Source organism: Cervus elaphus, chromosome 18 (assembly GCF_910594005.1).
Source record: "Cervus elaphus chromosome 18, mCerEla1.1, whole genome shotgun sequence".
In the NCBI taxonomy this organism is placed as follows: Eukaryota; Metazoa; Chordata; class Mammalia; order Artiodactyla; family Cervidae; genus Cervus; species Cervus elaphus.
This window is the reverse complement of record NC_057832.1, coordinates 60,191,533-60,207,165: the sequence shown is the minus strand read 5'-3', so window position 1 is coordinate 60,207,165 and position 15,633 is coordinate 60,191,533. Positions and strand designations below refer to the sequence as shown.

The 15,633-nt window shown below is 40.5% G+C and overlaps 1 non-coding gene across 1 annotated transcript; it reads right to left on the bottom strand.

Annotated features, from left to right (window-relative positions):
* Positions 1 to 15,303: 15,303 nt before the first annotated feature.
* Positions 15,304 to 15,375, bottom strand: TRNAW-CCA. The gene has a single exon. It is a non-coding gene; the product is annotated as a tRNA-Trp (tRNA).
* Positions 15,376 to 15,633: the final 258 nt, after the last annotated feature.

Below are 15,633 nucleotides of genomic sequence, written 5' to 3'. Positions count from 1 at the left end.
TTTATCCATTCATCTGTCGATGGACACCTAGGTTGCTTCCATGTTCTAGCTATTGTAAATAGTGCTGCAATGAACAATGGGATACATGTGTCTTTTTCAATTTTGGTTTCCTCAGGGTATATGCCGAGGAGTGGGATTGCTGGGTCATATAGTGGCTTTATTCCTAGTTTTTAAGGAATCTCCATACTGTCTTCAATAGTGGCTGTAGCAATTTACATCCCCACCGACAGTGCAAGAGCGTTCCCTTTTCTCCACACCTTCTCCAGCATTTATTGTTTGTATACTTTTTGATGATGGCCATTCTGACCTGTGTGAGGTGATATCTCACTGTAGTTTTGATTTGCATTTCTCTAAGAATGAGCGATGTTGAGCATCTTTTCATGTGTTTGTTAGCCATCTGTATGTCTTCTTTGGAGAAATGTCTGTTTAGGTCTTTTTCCCACTTTCTGATTGGGTTGTTTGCTTTTCTAGCATTGAGTTGTATGAGCTGCTTGTATGTTTTGGAAATTAATCCTTTGTCAGTTGTTTCATTGGCCATTATTTTCCACCATTTGGAGTATTGTCTTTTCACCTTGCTTATCCTTTACTGTGCAAAAGCTTTTAAGTTTAATCAGGTCCCACTTGCTTACTTTTGTTTTTATTTCCATTACTCTAGGAGGTGGGTCCATTACTCTAGGAGAGGATCTAGCTTTGATTTATGTCATCAAGTGTTCTGCCTGTTTTCATCTAAGAGTTTTATAGTTTCTGGTCTTACATTTAGGTCTTTAATGCATTTTGAGTTTATCTTTGTGTATGGTGTTAGGAATTGTTCTAGTTTCATCCTTTGACATGTAGCTGTCCAGTCTTCCCAGCACCATTTATTGAAGAGGCTGTCTTTGCCCCATTGTATATTCTTGCCTCCTTTGTAAAAAATAAAGTACCCATAGGTGCATGGGTTTATTTCTGGGCTTTCTATCTTGTTTCACTGGTCTTTATTTCTGTTTTTGTGCCAGTACCATACTGGCTTGATGACTGTAGCTTTGTAGTATAATCTGAAGTCAGAAAGGTTGATTTCTCCAGCTCCATTCTTCTTTCTCAAGACTGTTTTGGCTATTAGGGGTCTTTTGTGTTTTCATATGAATTGTGAAATTTTTTGTTCTAGTTCCGTGAAAAATGCCATTGGTAATTTGATAGGGATCACTTTGACTCTGTAGATTGCATTTGGTAGTATAGTCATTTTCACAATATTGATTCTTCCTACCCAAGAACATGGAATATCTCTCCATCTGTTTATGTCATCTTTGATTTCTTTCATTATTGTCTTATTATTTTCTGTGTACAGTTCTTTTGTCTCAGTTGGGATTAAGTGTGTGATCTAAAGGAAGAGTAAATTTGATCATTCACTAGATACTATGAGGAAAGTCTTCTGTGGCTAATTTGAAAGACAGACTTAAAAGTAACTGATTTGTATAAGAATGAGTTATTTATAAACCATATTTTCACTTCCAGTCTTGTAGCTTTGTGCAGAGTGGTCAAGTGGAAAAACAACCTACTTGGGTTCTAATCCCACTGAACTGTCTATTGGCTGAAAGATTTTGGAGCTCAGTTACCCACTCCAGTACTCTTGTCTAGAAAATCCCATGGATGGAGGAGCCTGGTGCAGGCTACTGTCCATGGGGTCACAAAGAGTCAGACATGACTGAGTGACTTCACTTCACTAACATAAAAAGCACCTTTACTAGTTTTCTCACCTTCAAAATGAGGGAATTCTATCTCCCTTGCCTGCTTCCCAGGATGTGGTCAATAGCAAATAAGATTACATGTGTGAAAATATATAATGCTAAGCAAAGGTAGATTAATGTTATTTATTTTGAATTAAGTAACATTTAAAAATTATTATTATAGTAATGATCTTGTGCTATTAGCAAATGATTATATGTACTTTCTTACACAGGAAAAACCTACATGTGCCCTCCACAAAAGGTCAAATTACTTTCTTCCACTTTGATTTCCACTTTTTTCTCTGCCACTTCATATTTCATAAGGTCACATCCTGCTTGCTGGGTGACTTCAAGTGAAAATTCTGCAGCTATTCCTCTCACCATCGCTCAGCATTGTTGGATGTGGCTGTTGCCACAAGAGGGTTGCATTATAGGATCTGTGTTTGTAGGGAAAAAAAAATTGTATTGACATATCATTTCCCCAACAACTCACCTAAGGGAGCTTCCCCAAAGGCTCAGTGGTAAAGAATCCATCTGCTAATGCAGGAGACCCGAGTTTGATCCCTGGGTTGGGAAGATACCCTGGAGAAGGAAATGGCAACCAACTCCAGTATTCTTGCCTGGGAAATTCCATGGACAGAGGATCCTGGCAGGTTACAGTCCATGGGATTGCAAAGGCTCTGAGCACTATTTAGTAACTGACACACACTAGCGACTAAGCAACAACAACTCCCCCAAGGAGAAAATTTCATATTGTGTTTCTGAAAGTGAAGTGAAAGTGAAAGCCGCTCAGTTGTATCTGACTCTTTGCAACCCCAAGGACTATACAGTCCATGGAATTCTCCAGGCCAGAATACTGGAGTGGGTAGCCTTTCCTTTCTCCAGGGGATCTTCCCAACCCAGGGATCAAAACCAGGTCTCCTGCATTGCAGGTGGATTCTTTACCAGCTGATGGACAAGGGAAGCCCAAGAATACTAGAGTGGGTAGCCTATCCCTTCTTCAGGGGAACTTCCTGATCCAGGAATCAAACAGGGGTCTCCTGCATTACAGGCAGGTTCTTTACCTTCAGGGAAGTTTCTGAAGGCCCTTCTGAAAAGTAATTATATGAACTTCTGTCAGAAATGAAAGAAATGAAGAAAGAAACACTGGAAGGCAATTTGGAGAGAATCCTTCAAGATTAGGGAGATAGCAGTGGTATGTGGACTCCACAAGCACTAGGAGCTCCTCTTCTGAAGTCTTACAGTGCTTCAACATGTGGTAGGACCTCCTCAGAAAGGATCAACTACCTATAGATTCTAAGGAGGCAGGACACTGGGCACTTGGCTCCTGGCCTTGGCTAATGATTCTAGTCCCCCAGAAGAATCCCCAACCTTGAGGAATGGTACATATCTGAATATTGACTACTGCCATCAGCTCTGATCTTTAGAGACCAAATACAAGAGACCCATGGTGCATTCACGTGGAACCAAAAAGGACTCTATCATGACAAGGTTTGCTATTTCTATTAGTCAGGCTAAATGGAAGCTTGGAGCATATTAAATTTATTTAGAGAAAGGAAAAAATGTAATATTACTCACATCCTGTGCTCTGAAGAAAAATCATGCTGCTATCAACTGTATGACTATGTCTCAAAGCAGGGCTTCCTTCCACTCCACATTTTTTATAGAGGCCATAGTGAGGTGGCTTTTTGACTTATCCTTTGTCAAAGCCTCTATTTCCACAAAACTATGAGGGCTGAGCTAGAAACAAGCCCAGTTATACTCACTAGGCTGTGTTAAAAACCATTTCTCTTCATGCATGCTCAGCCACTGCAGTTGTGTCTGACTCTTTAATACCCTATTGACTATAGCCTGCCAGGCTCTCCGTCCATGGGAATCTCCAGGCAAGAATACTGGAGTGGGTTGCCATGCCCTCCTCTAGGACATCTTCCCAACCCAGGGATTGAAGCTTAGTTTCCTGCAGCTCCTGCATTGCAGGCAGAATCTTTATCACTGAGCCACCATGGAAGCCTGTTTCTCTTCAACCCTCAAATAATTTCCTTAGATCAAGAGAGTATATTGATAAGCAAACTGTGTTGCTCATGAGTTTTAAATTATTCTGGCAGATATCGGTTACCTCCGGTAGCTATGGGTGAGAATTGTAATTATCCTCCCCCACAATCTCAATACCAAGTGATATATTACACTGAAAACATTTCAATCAAAAAAGCCACATGTTCAAATACTCAATACAAGAAGGCCCCAAAACATCTAGATAAACTAAGACATGTGCAAAATCCCAGGAAATAGTACATATGTATAAAATGGTCACTAAAGGCAGTGTCCTAGTAAAGAATTCAGCTAAATTTCCAGTCAGAAGTCAAGTCTTAGGATCCTATGCTAAGCTGTTGAACAAAGCCTGAATGAAGGTCTGTCCAAGAAGGTTCCTATAAGGCTCTCTCTAGATTCTTACTCCCCAATGTTCATACGAAGGCATGTATAATATTTCCAGCTAGTCTACATAACTTATTCATCAGTCTTTCACTAGTGAAAAATTATTCTAGTATCCTTATACAAACTAGCAAATCTTCTTGTCCTTATTGGAGATAAAGTTTTAACAGGATTGTAAATTATGGTTTTTCAATGCTAACTGACTACCCCAGTGTATAAATTCCTTAGTCCAGTATTTCAAAAGTTAACTATCCCCCACGATCCACTCTAAACACACATACATACACACACATATCCCTCTGTTAGTACTAAAGAATAATGAAGTAACTCAGATAATACAATAGTACTGCTCTCTCTTCTGAAGAGTTCTCTCCTGGATGGTTGAGAGGTTTGAACTCTTGCTTCTTCCCAGTCATAGGGGTTCACCTTAGAGTTCAATGTTTCCCTTCCCTTCAATGTCTTTCCATTAAGACCCCCATACAAATAAGCCTCTGGTGAATCACAGAGCTGGCTACTGATAACCACATCTGTGTGAGACAATTATGATTACACAGCTTGTGTATGCCCTGTTCCTGGTTTTTCCAGCCAAAACACTGGACCCATTCTTAAAAGCAAGGGCAAGCCCTGCAAGGGCCGTTCTGAAGCTTCAAGAGTCTCCCAATTTCCCATTATCTATTTGTTCCATTTAACACCACAGTGCTTGTTCTCATTGGAATGTGGACACCTGGAAAAATTCTCACAGGAGAATGCCTGCCACGTATTGATTCTTTTCTTTCTTCCAGGAACAGAAGATGTTAATAAATTTTGGACTGTATCGACAAAGGTCACTGCACAGCTATCCTGAGGGACAGAGAATAACAGTTTTGCAAATCCTCTTCTTGAACATTCATCCTTTAAGAATCCTGGTACGCCAGTATCTGCTTTGGAATGTGTCTCTTTCAGCTAGTGTTTCTTAAACTGTGGATGCAGACCTATCACAGCATTTTTAAACTGATTTAATGGTTAATGGTTTTCATTTTTATATAAAAATAAGACAGAATAGAATGGGATGGGATGGGATGGCATAGGAAGGCATAGGATGGCATGAGATGGCATGGGATGGGATAGGACAGGACAGAATAGAAATAACAAAGCAAATCACAGATAGCAAGGGTAATATAATGACTTTAATATGACTTGTTTCAGTTTTATGAGTGTGGGTGTATGTTTGTGTGTGTAGTGAGTTGCAATATAGAACATATTTCTTACTGAGGATAATAACAAAAAAGTATTTTAAGCCACTATCAAAATTTACATGGAGATAAATTTTCTTTGGGTCTCAAATAAAATAAAAGATAGGTATAATGGGAAGCTTCCATGTACCTACTGAAATTAGCTAGGAAGGAAGGTTAGGAGTAAATGCCATCATGATCCCAAAATATGTGCCTGGGGAAAAAATGTTATTTTTAAAGTGTCAGAATAAACCCTTCTTGCAGCCCAGGCTAGTTTCTGGAATAGCAGAGTTTTAGTTTGCTTTCTCCCAGAGGCAGACACTGAAACAAAAATTCACACGGTTTATTTGAGAAGAGCAGGAACCATCAGTTGGGAGCTATGAGTGATCAACTATGGTCAGTTTAATGCACATGGGAAAACTCAGGGAAATGGTCCACTAGACACCACAGAATTATCCCATCCAAGGAGCAAGAGAGTAGGCATTTATATTTACTTTCTGATTCTGCTGAAACCTGCTTCTGGGGCTGGGAGGTGGAAGTGGCAGGTGTTAATTCCCTGGCACTTCCAGTCTGCCCTACTCCTGGGCAGAGCAAGCCAGAGTAAGTTTCCACTTTTCCCACACACACACACACACACACACAAATGCATATACTCTGGACCGAAAAAAAAAAAAAAAAAAGGCAGATACTGGGACTCTGCCACCATGAAGGGGAGGGGAATTTGCTGAAGTTCCATAGTCACCTGGATTCCCCTGGGTTAAGATGAACAGATTCAAGGCATTTCCAAATCCTGTGCAGGGGAAGGCCTCACCTGCAGGGGGTGTTACTCACAGGTGAGGAACAATTCCTCAGGGCTACCCAGGTGACTGGTAATTTCATACTTTCTCATCAATCATTTAGCTGCAGATTCACAAGGTGGTTCCTGGCTCTGCCAAATTGTCTGGCCAGATAAATAAATGGAAACCAAGATGGGTTTAGATCTGTAGTAAAATAAACCTTGGAGACTCAACCACGATGTCAACTGGATTCAGAAAGAAACTCTATATTCTTCAACTCCAACTAACTGAAGAAACTCAACACTTTTGCCCTAGTCAGCTCTAGGGTTAATTCTATCAAATCTGATAGACCATCAGAGACTCCTCTCCATCAAGTGGTGTATGTGAGTCTGGACCAGTTTGTACAGGAGACTCTTTTCCCTTTCCTCCCGGACCCACAGCTAGAGCAAATTTCCCAACCTTTCTTGCAGTGGCCATGTGACTCAGATCTGGCATTGAAATGTGGGAAGAAATTATGTGCTCTATTTCCTGGTCTGAGCTATAAAAACTCTCACATGTTCCTCCATTTTTTAGCTGGATATCTGTAGACTAAGGACATCTATGAAAACCACATGTTGAAATAAGAGTCTCTCTCAGCTTGGGTCCTCCAAAGACTGTGCAGAGGAAAGCACCATCCCCTACCCCATCCCACTCACCAGCACTAATGGGCATTTACATGAGTAAAATCTGAGTTACCAACATTTCAGGGTTTATCTGTTACAGCAGCTGCACTTAAACAACACAGCCACCCATGACAGAGGCTAGGCTCACAGCCAGACTGGTTACTCCAGCTGTTTGCTGCCTGCTCCCCTCTCCCTCACAGTTGTGGGGGTCCCAGTATTCTTTACTGCCCAAGGAGGTAGTTTTAGACATACAGGGTGAGTAAGATGGCTAGGAGACACTGTCTTGGAGATGTTTCTCAAGGGAAAATCTTTCATTTTTGCATGTTTTCTGACAAGAATTTTCCATGGCCATGCAGTGAGTCAGAAGCAAAGCAAGAATTCATGTTCTCGCCTGCTAGGGCATCTCCCCCACTCCAAGATGAGGTCTAGGCTCTGTGCTGTGAGTTTGTGGGGAATCAATCACAATAAGGGTCAGGAAATCAGGATTCTACCTTCTGACATAGACCACTGAGGAGATTTTAAGCCCATCAGTCTCAAATAGTTTAAAATCAGCTGGAAAATCCCTTTTTGGTCTAAATATAGTACCGCTCAATCCCTCTCCCAAGTGACTTTATCCCATTAGTATCTGCATGTCATTAGAAATGCATATTCTCATTGTTTAATCTCTAAACTACATAGTCTTATTCACTTATACAAAGAAGAAAATTGAAAGTTCCACCCTATAGTGTCATCACACTTAACAGCTAAGTGCTGCCACCAAGATGTACAAACAAGTTAGTTTAAGAATTGGGAAGGAAACATGTTCTAACAGGGTTCTTGAGGCTCTGGACTCTGGGTCTGGTCACTAGGACCAGCTAGTTTCCTCCAGAAAAGAGTTCATGAAGCTCCCGCAATTTTGTGCGTCCTCAGAGAATTTAGGAACGTTTCTTCAGCCCTACCCTGAGGAGAAAGATTGCTCAGAGCAGTGTAAAAGGCACAGGGCAAAGAAAGGGGGAGGAGGCTCATGACATGTAGCAGGCCTCCGTTTACAGAGAAACAACTAAGCTGGGAGTGCCTTACTCAGCCTATATTTAGTTCGTCCAGTGACATCTTTGCACCTCAACACCATCTCTCACGCTAGCAAAGGCCAGAGACCAATCATTTTTCTCATTGTAACAAGGCTCTGACTCACTAGTTCTAAAAAATATATGAGAACAGTAAGACCCAAGGGGACAAGAAAATTCAAAAAAATAATAATTAAAAAAACAGTTGAGCATTCCCTGTAGGCTGAATAAAAAAAAAAAAATGATGGTCCTAGAAGTTTTCCAAGAGGCCTCTAGCAAGTTCTTTTATTGTTAGAGCACAAATTCAAACTGCACCAAACACTAGTTTATAATTTCCAAACATAAGCCTATTTTTATAATGAGTGTTTGCAAAACAACAACAACAAAAAAACTGTTAGCACCAACCACAGACCAGCACTGTGTCTCACTGCCAATAGTCTTTGAGAGGCTGACTCCAAATGGGAGAGGTGCCACATTCAAGCCAAGTGGTGGCCTGTTTCGGTTTCATCTTGACCTCCAAAAAAGGTTAGAGACTAACTGAATATTTTTCAACCAAATCTCTTCTAAATCTATGCATAACTTACTGCAGAGGTTGGCAAACTTTTTCTGGACCAGATAGTAAATATTTTTAGGTTTTGCAGGACATATGGTCTTTGTCACAACTAGTCAACTTTGCCATTCCACACACTGGCTGTGTTCCAATAAAACTCTATTTTATTGGGAAAAAATACGCAGCAGGCTGAATCTAGCCTGTGGCCATAGTTTGCTAATCTCTGACTTAGTGGTCAGAGCCACCATTGATGAAGCCAGACTCACAAATACTACCTAAGGCTTCACCCTGGGTCCTATGTCCAGGTATGTTCCCCCATCCCCACCCCAATAAGCTGTTTCAAAAACTCTGTCCTGGTCAAGAAAGCCAAGCAAGAGAAAGTGAATCTATCCCTGTTTTTCTATCAGCACCACAATATTATCACTCAAACTCTAACTTTGTAGGACACAAAGTTACTGGAAATCTGAAATAACTATATATTCTTTTAAGTCTGAACCTGAAAAGAGAATGAAATCTCTGGCAACTCCTGCATCCATCAATAGGAATTGGACTATAAGCCAACTAACTTCTATGAGGTTGGGCCTTTGTAAGACCCGGCTTTTGTGATTACAGATAGACCAAGTTCCAGGGCCATAATATAAGATTTGGTTTCCAGGAAGGACTGACACCAGAGCTGTGCAAGAAATATTTGTGGCATGAGGCACATGGGAGACTTAATTAGTTCTTGCATTAAAAAAAATATTAATGAATGGTTGAGTGGTCCACCCAAGTGTGGTCATTTCTGATTTCATAGTACCTGATTGAGGTTCTTTAGCAAAATAACAAAAAGAATTACCTACCTGATAACAAAATGCAAGCTTATAAATGATTCATTTAAGCAAGTATAACTAATACATTTTTCCCAAGGAAGTGGTAAACTCTTACCATCCCAAGTAAAATCTCAAAATCTAGGTCTTGGTTCTGTCTCTTCTAATAAGGCAAAAAGCATGGAGTTGAATGAGAAAAGAGGAGGACCTTTTTCTTTTTTAGTCAGAATAATTTTTATAAAACAGGAATTATGAAAGAGATCAGGACCTATACCGTATATATGACTGTAAGGATTCAATGAGTTAATTGATATCAAAATCTCAACACAGTTCTTAAACATTATCTTTTAGTACCAATTATCTTCTTGGCTTCTCAGTTTTTAACTTTAGTACTTTCCGAACGGCACTAGTGGTAAAGAACCCGCCTGCCAATACGGGAGAGACATAAGAGATTATGGTTCGATCCCTGGGTCAGGAAGATTCCCTGGAGGAAGGCATGGCAACCCACTCCAGTATTCTTGCTTGGAGAATCCCTATGGACAGAGGAGCCTGGAGGGCTACAGTCCATGGGATCTCAAAGAAGCGACGTGGCACAAGCACGCACCGTCCACACTCAAGCCTCACCTCATCCTCTGCCCTTCTGCACCAAGCTGCTTTAGCACGGCCCTCGCACTGCCTCTCACCCTAGGCTGCACCGCTGGCACTCTGGCCGGGCTCACACTCGCCCCCTCTAAGGCTATCGGACAGGCACCGGAGGGTCCAGTGCCAAGGAACACACCGACGGACTGGAGACAGTTACACGCGGGACTGCTCAGGACCAAGGAGTTTCCCAGGATACGGTGGTTGCAGTGCTAAGACAGAGACGGTCTGGGCTACCCTGGGTGGTTGGTCACCCTCGCTGGAGCATCTGGGAAATTAATGCAGGCAAGAGTTATTTTAAGGAAGTCAATTGGCAAGAAGTCAGGGTCTCAAGGTCAGGCTCCACTTCTGGACAAGAATTAGGTTTAAGAAGAGAAGGGCTGCAGAATATTGGAAATAAAAGCAAAACTAAACAAATGGGACCTAATGAAACTTAAAAGCTTTTGCACTACAAAGGAAACTATAAGTAAGGTGAAAAGACAGCCGTCAGATTGGGAGAAAATAATAGCAAATGAAGAAACAGACAAAGGATTAATCTCAAAAATATACAAGCAACTCCTGCAGCTCAATGCCAGAAAAATAAATGACCCAATCAAAAAATGGGCCAGAGAACTAAACAGACATTTCTCCAAAGAAGACATACAGATGGCTAACAAACACATGAAAAGGTGCTCAACATCACTCATTATTAGAGAAATGCAAATCAAAACCACAATGAGGTACCATTACACACCAGTCAGGATGGCTGCTATCCAAAAGTCTACAAGCAATAAATGCTGGAGAGGCTGTGGAGAAAAGGGAACCCTCTTACACTGTTGGTGGGAATGCAAACTAGTACAGCCACTATGGAAAACAGTGTGGAGATTCCTTAAAAAACTGGAAATAGAACTGCCATATGACCCAGCAATCCCACTTCTGGGCATCCACACTGAGGAAACCAGATCTGAAAGAGACACGTGCACCCCAATGTTCATCACAGCACTGTTTATAATAGCCAGGACATGGAAGCAACCTAGATGCCCATCAGCAGATGAATGGATAAGGAAGCTGTGGTACATATGCACCATGGAATTTTACTCAGCCGTCAAAAAGAATTCATTTGAACCAGTCCTAATGAGATGGATGAAACTGGAGCCCCTTATACAGAGTGAAGTAAGCCAGAAAGATAAAGAACATTACAGCATACTAACACATATATATGGAATTTAGAAAGATGGTAACGATAACCCTATATGCAAAACAGAAAAAGAGACACAGAAATACAGAACAGACTTTTGAACTCTGTGGGAGAAGGTGAGGGTGGGATGTTTCAAAAGAACAGCATGTATACTATCTATGGTGAAACAGATCACCAGCCCAGGTGGGATGCATGAGACAAGTGCTTGGGCCTGGTACACTGGGAAGACCCAGAGGAATCGGGTGGAGAGGGAGGTGGGAGGGGGGATCGGGATGGGGAATAAGTGTAAATCTATGGCTGATTCATATCAATGTATGACAAAACCCACTGAAATGTTGTGAAGTAATTAGCCTCCAACTAATAAAAAAATTAAAAAAAAAAAAAAAAAGAAGAGAAGGGCTGGAAAGAATAAGGCAAACCCCAGCCCAAGAGACATTAGGCCAATGCTTTTTAAGGAAAGCAAGAACCTAGTTAACAAAACTGAAATTCAAGAAGGCAATGTCATTAGGTCAAGGCCCAACTAGGGCACAGGTGGCATGAGTATTGTGCTATAATTGCTTAAATCTCAATGATTTCAACAAGGCCGAACTATCTCAGCCCCAAGCAAAACAAAGATGCAGATGCTGGGTGAAGCAATCTATCTTGCACTAGCCTCTTTTTTTTTTTTTTCTTTTTAACACTCTTAAAATTATGATAAAATATACATAAAAATTACCTTCTTCACCAGTTTTAAGTGTACAGTTTGATAACATTAAGCATATTCACATTGCCCTGCAATCTCTAGAATCTGTCACCCTGAAAACTGGAATTATGTACCCATTAAGCCACAATTCCTCCATTTCCTCTCCCCCAACCCCCTACAATCACCATTTTACTTTCTGTTTCTATGAGCTTGACTACTCTAGATGCTTCATTTCAGTGGAATCAAACAGTATTTGTCTTTTTGTAACTGACTTATTTCACTTAGTATAATGTCCTCAAGGTTCACCCATGTTATAGTATATGTCAGAATTTACTTCCTTTTTAAGGCTGAATAATATTCTATGGCACATACCAGATGTTGTTTATCCATTCGTGGGTAAACGGACATTTGGATCACTTCCATCTTTTGTCTACTGTGAAAAATGCTACTATGAACATGAGTGTAAAAATCTCTTCGAAACCCTGCTTTCAATTTTTTTGGATAAAAACCCACACATGGAATTCCTTTGATCTCTTCTTAAGCTCTCAACCTGACCTCCACATCTCCTTATAGAATGTCTGTGGCTTTCCTCAGGGTGACAAGAGCTTGCTACCCTTCCCATGGAACAGCTCTGCCCTGCTACTGTTACCAAGGCTATATAGCTGCTGCCTCTGCTGTACTTTCAAACTCTTGGGACTGGAATGTTAATTTTTTCTGCATGGTCAGCCATTCATTTATTTACTGAAGAAATACTGACTATAAGGCTAAGACATGAAGACTGAGAAGATAACAGCCAGTGAAAAGTAGAGGGGAGAAGAGCATTAGCAGTCAAGCAAGCATCATGTGTGAAGTCAAGCAAGCATCATGTGTGAAGACTGACACCTGATAGATCTTTTCTCACCTTCCTTGATTTTCTACTACTCTTCCACATCAGGGCACACCTTCTTAGGCTCCATACAGAGTCTGCCTCACCTAGTACCTTCCTAATCATTTGGCCAGGAAAGATTCCTCCTTGACCTTCCTTGGGTCCTCACCACCAGATGCAGCCACCTCATCACCTCCAGCAACCTCATACCTGCTTATCTCCGACAAAACTCACAGCAGATGCTCTGACCGCACTGACTCCTGGAAACAATGACTCTTCCTCTCTGCTCTTCAGTGGACTGGGATAGGTTCTTTATCTTGCCCAAGTCTTTTGAGATAGACAAGAACAGCCCCTAAGGTAAAGGCCCCCCTGGAAATATCTGTCCCTTAGGAGAAAACATTCCATTATCATTCCTCTCTCTTTTCAAATTTCCAGGAGAAAACATTCCATTATCATTTCTCTCTCTTTTCAAATTTCCCTTTCAATAAATCATATTGAAACCCTATCTAAGCCAATTTCAGTATGTAATATGAATAACTTCCTACAATTACCCATAAATTGTCTTCAACAGATAGGTCATCGGGTGGTATGCTGCTGGTCACATTCAAAAGGAGAACATCTTGATCTGGAATCACATCCTCTAGTCTGATCCTTTCTAACAAATCAAGAAAACTCAGAAAATTTTCTTATTAACTTTATCATTCCAGTTTTTCTGGACCTTTTAATTTAATAATATCTCTTGTTTTTTTATGCCAAAATTGTTTTCAAACAAAATGAAACAAAAAAGCAGGTATATGTTCCGTTTATATTGGTCCCCAAAGGCCAAAAATGAATCAGGAGGTAGCTTAAAGGTGACTTTCAACTTCATTGTGTGAAATTTCATCAAAATTTCCAAAATGCATATTTTTCAGTTCAGTTCAGTACAGTTCAGTTGCTCAGTTGTGTCCGACTCTTTGCGACCCCATGAATCGCAGCACTCCAGGCCTCCCTGTCCATCACCAACTCCCGGAGATTACTCAAACTCATGTCCATCGAGTTGGTGATGCCATCCAGCCATCTCATCCTCTGTTGTCCCCTTCTCCTCCTGCCCCCAATCCCTCCCAGCATCAAACATATTTTTAACAAGCTCCAATTAGGGTTTAAGAGGATGGTGTTCTGCGAATGTTAGTGCATAGACTGCCATCTACTGGGCATTTGTGATTAAAAAAATAGCTAAACTGATCTAGGACCAAGGGATTTAATAGCTTAAGCATGATCTGTAAAAGAAAAATATGTCACAAATATTATTAATTTAACAACAAAGGTAAGTATCTAAATGGCTGAATGGAATAAATAAGTAGAATATGCAATCACAGCAATATTTCATCTGGAAATACTTGTTACTAAGGAGTTTTCATTTGCCACTCTGATGAAAATAGAATAGCTATGTTCACGCTAATAAAATGACTTTCAAAATGTGATACAGCAGAGAGCAGAGATAACTCATATCATGCTTCCTATGGTAAAGTAAAAGTAGATGCGTGGAACTTCCCTTTTTTCCAAAATGATTGCAGAATAGGACATTGTGTCTAATCATACATTTTGAAAACATACATTATAAGTGTGTACACAGTTACAGAAATTTACAGAAGCTTACCATTTTCTAAGAAATTGAAATCAAATCACACTTACAATGCTGAATTTTTCATAAGTTAAGTTCAACCTTCATTTCAGAAGCCACTTCTGGGTTTTGTAGTGCTTTGTGATTATTATTAAAAAACTTATTTTTTATAATATTGCAAAAAATACATTTAGTTGAGCTTTGACCAGTTGTTACTCTAGATAAGTGCTAGACTGACTGGATGCCAGAAAAATACAAGAGTTTCACATTTTTAAATGCTCAAAGTACATACACGTGGGAGTGACAAGGTGGGTTCTGAATATTTGGCATACAAACGGGAGTAGCAAGGTGGGTTTTTTGCACAGTAATTTCATAATAAGGGGGAAATTTGGGATAGGGTAGACTTATGGATGAAAAACATAAAACTCATTATAGATATTACAACCAATTTTTATAAGTCACATATCATTTTTCTACTTATTTTGGAGCAAATTTTCCCATGCATATATACTTATTAGAGAGGTCCTTTCAATAACAATATAGTAAGTTGCTCCCAGTCATCCTACGTCTTAGAAAAATGTGTGTATGAGTGTATATGTGTGTATGTGTTTACGAATATGTATGTGTAATATATGGGGCTTCCCAGGTGGCTTGGTGATAAAGAATCTGCCTGCCAATGCAGCAGACGCTGGAGATGTGGGTTCGATCCCTGGGTTGGGAAGATCCCCTTGAGGAGGAAATGGCAACCCTCTCCAGCACTCTTGCCTGGGAAATCCCATGGACAGAGGAGCCTGCCTATCTGGTGGAGAAGAGTCGAACACAACTGAGTGACTGAACATACACGTGTGTAATATGTATGTCTGCATGTATGGGTGTCTGTGTGTTGTTGGAGGAGTTGTTTATCCAGCAATGGCGGTTAAATTAAAATACGCTCTATGATGCCATAGAAATCAAGATATTATACACTAGTGAAAGAGTTAGATGAGTAGGTTAAATTTTAACTGCAAGAGCACAAGAGAAAGTATAAAAGTGAAAGTGAAGTCGCTCAGTCGTGTCCGACTCTTCACGACCCCGTGGACTGCAGCCCACCAGGCTCCTCCGTCCGTGGGGTTCTCCAGGCAAGAGTACTGGAGTGGGTTACCATCTCCTTCTCCAGGGGATCTTCCCAACCCAGGGATCGAACCCGGGTCTCCCGCACTGGAGGCAGACGCTTTAACCTCTGAGCCACCAGGGAAACCCAAGAGAAAGTATACCTAACGATAAATAATTTGGAATGAAGAAAATGGGATGAAGTTTCTATTCAAAATCCTTTACTAGTTTCAGAGTAGAATTCAAGAAAGCTAAAATTTAAGTTAATCCACATTTTTTAAAGACTGTCCATTTTTTCTTTGCAGAAATTATAATAGAAAGAAAAGCATATGTTTCAATATCTCACGGGACTCCTGAGCTTTTTTTTTAACCTGAACTTTCAAACACAAAAAATTAGTTTAGA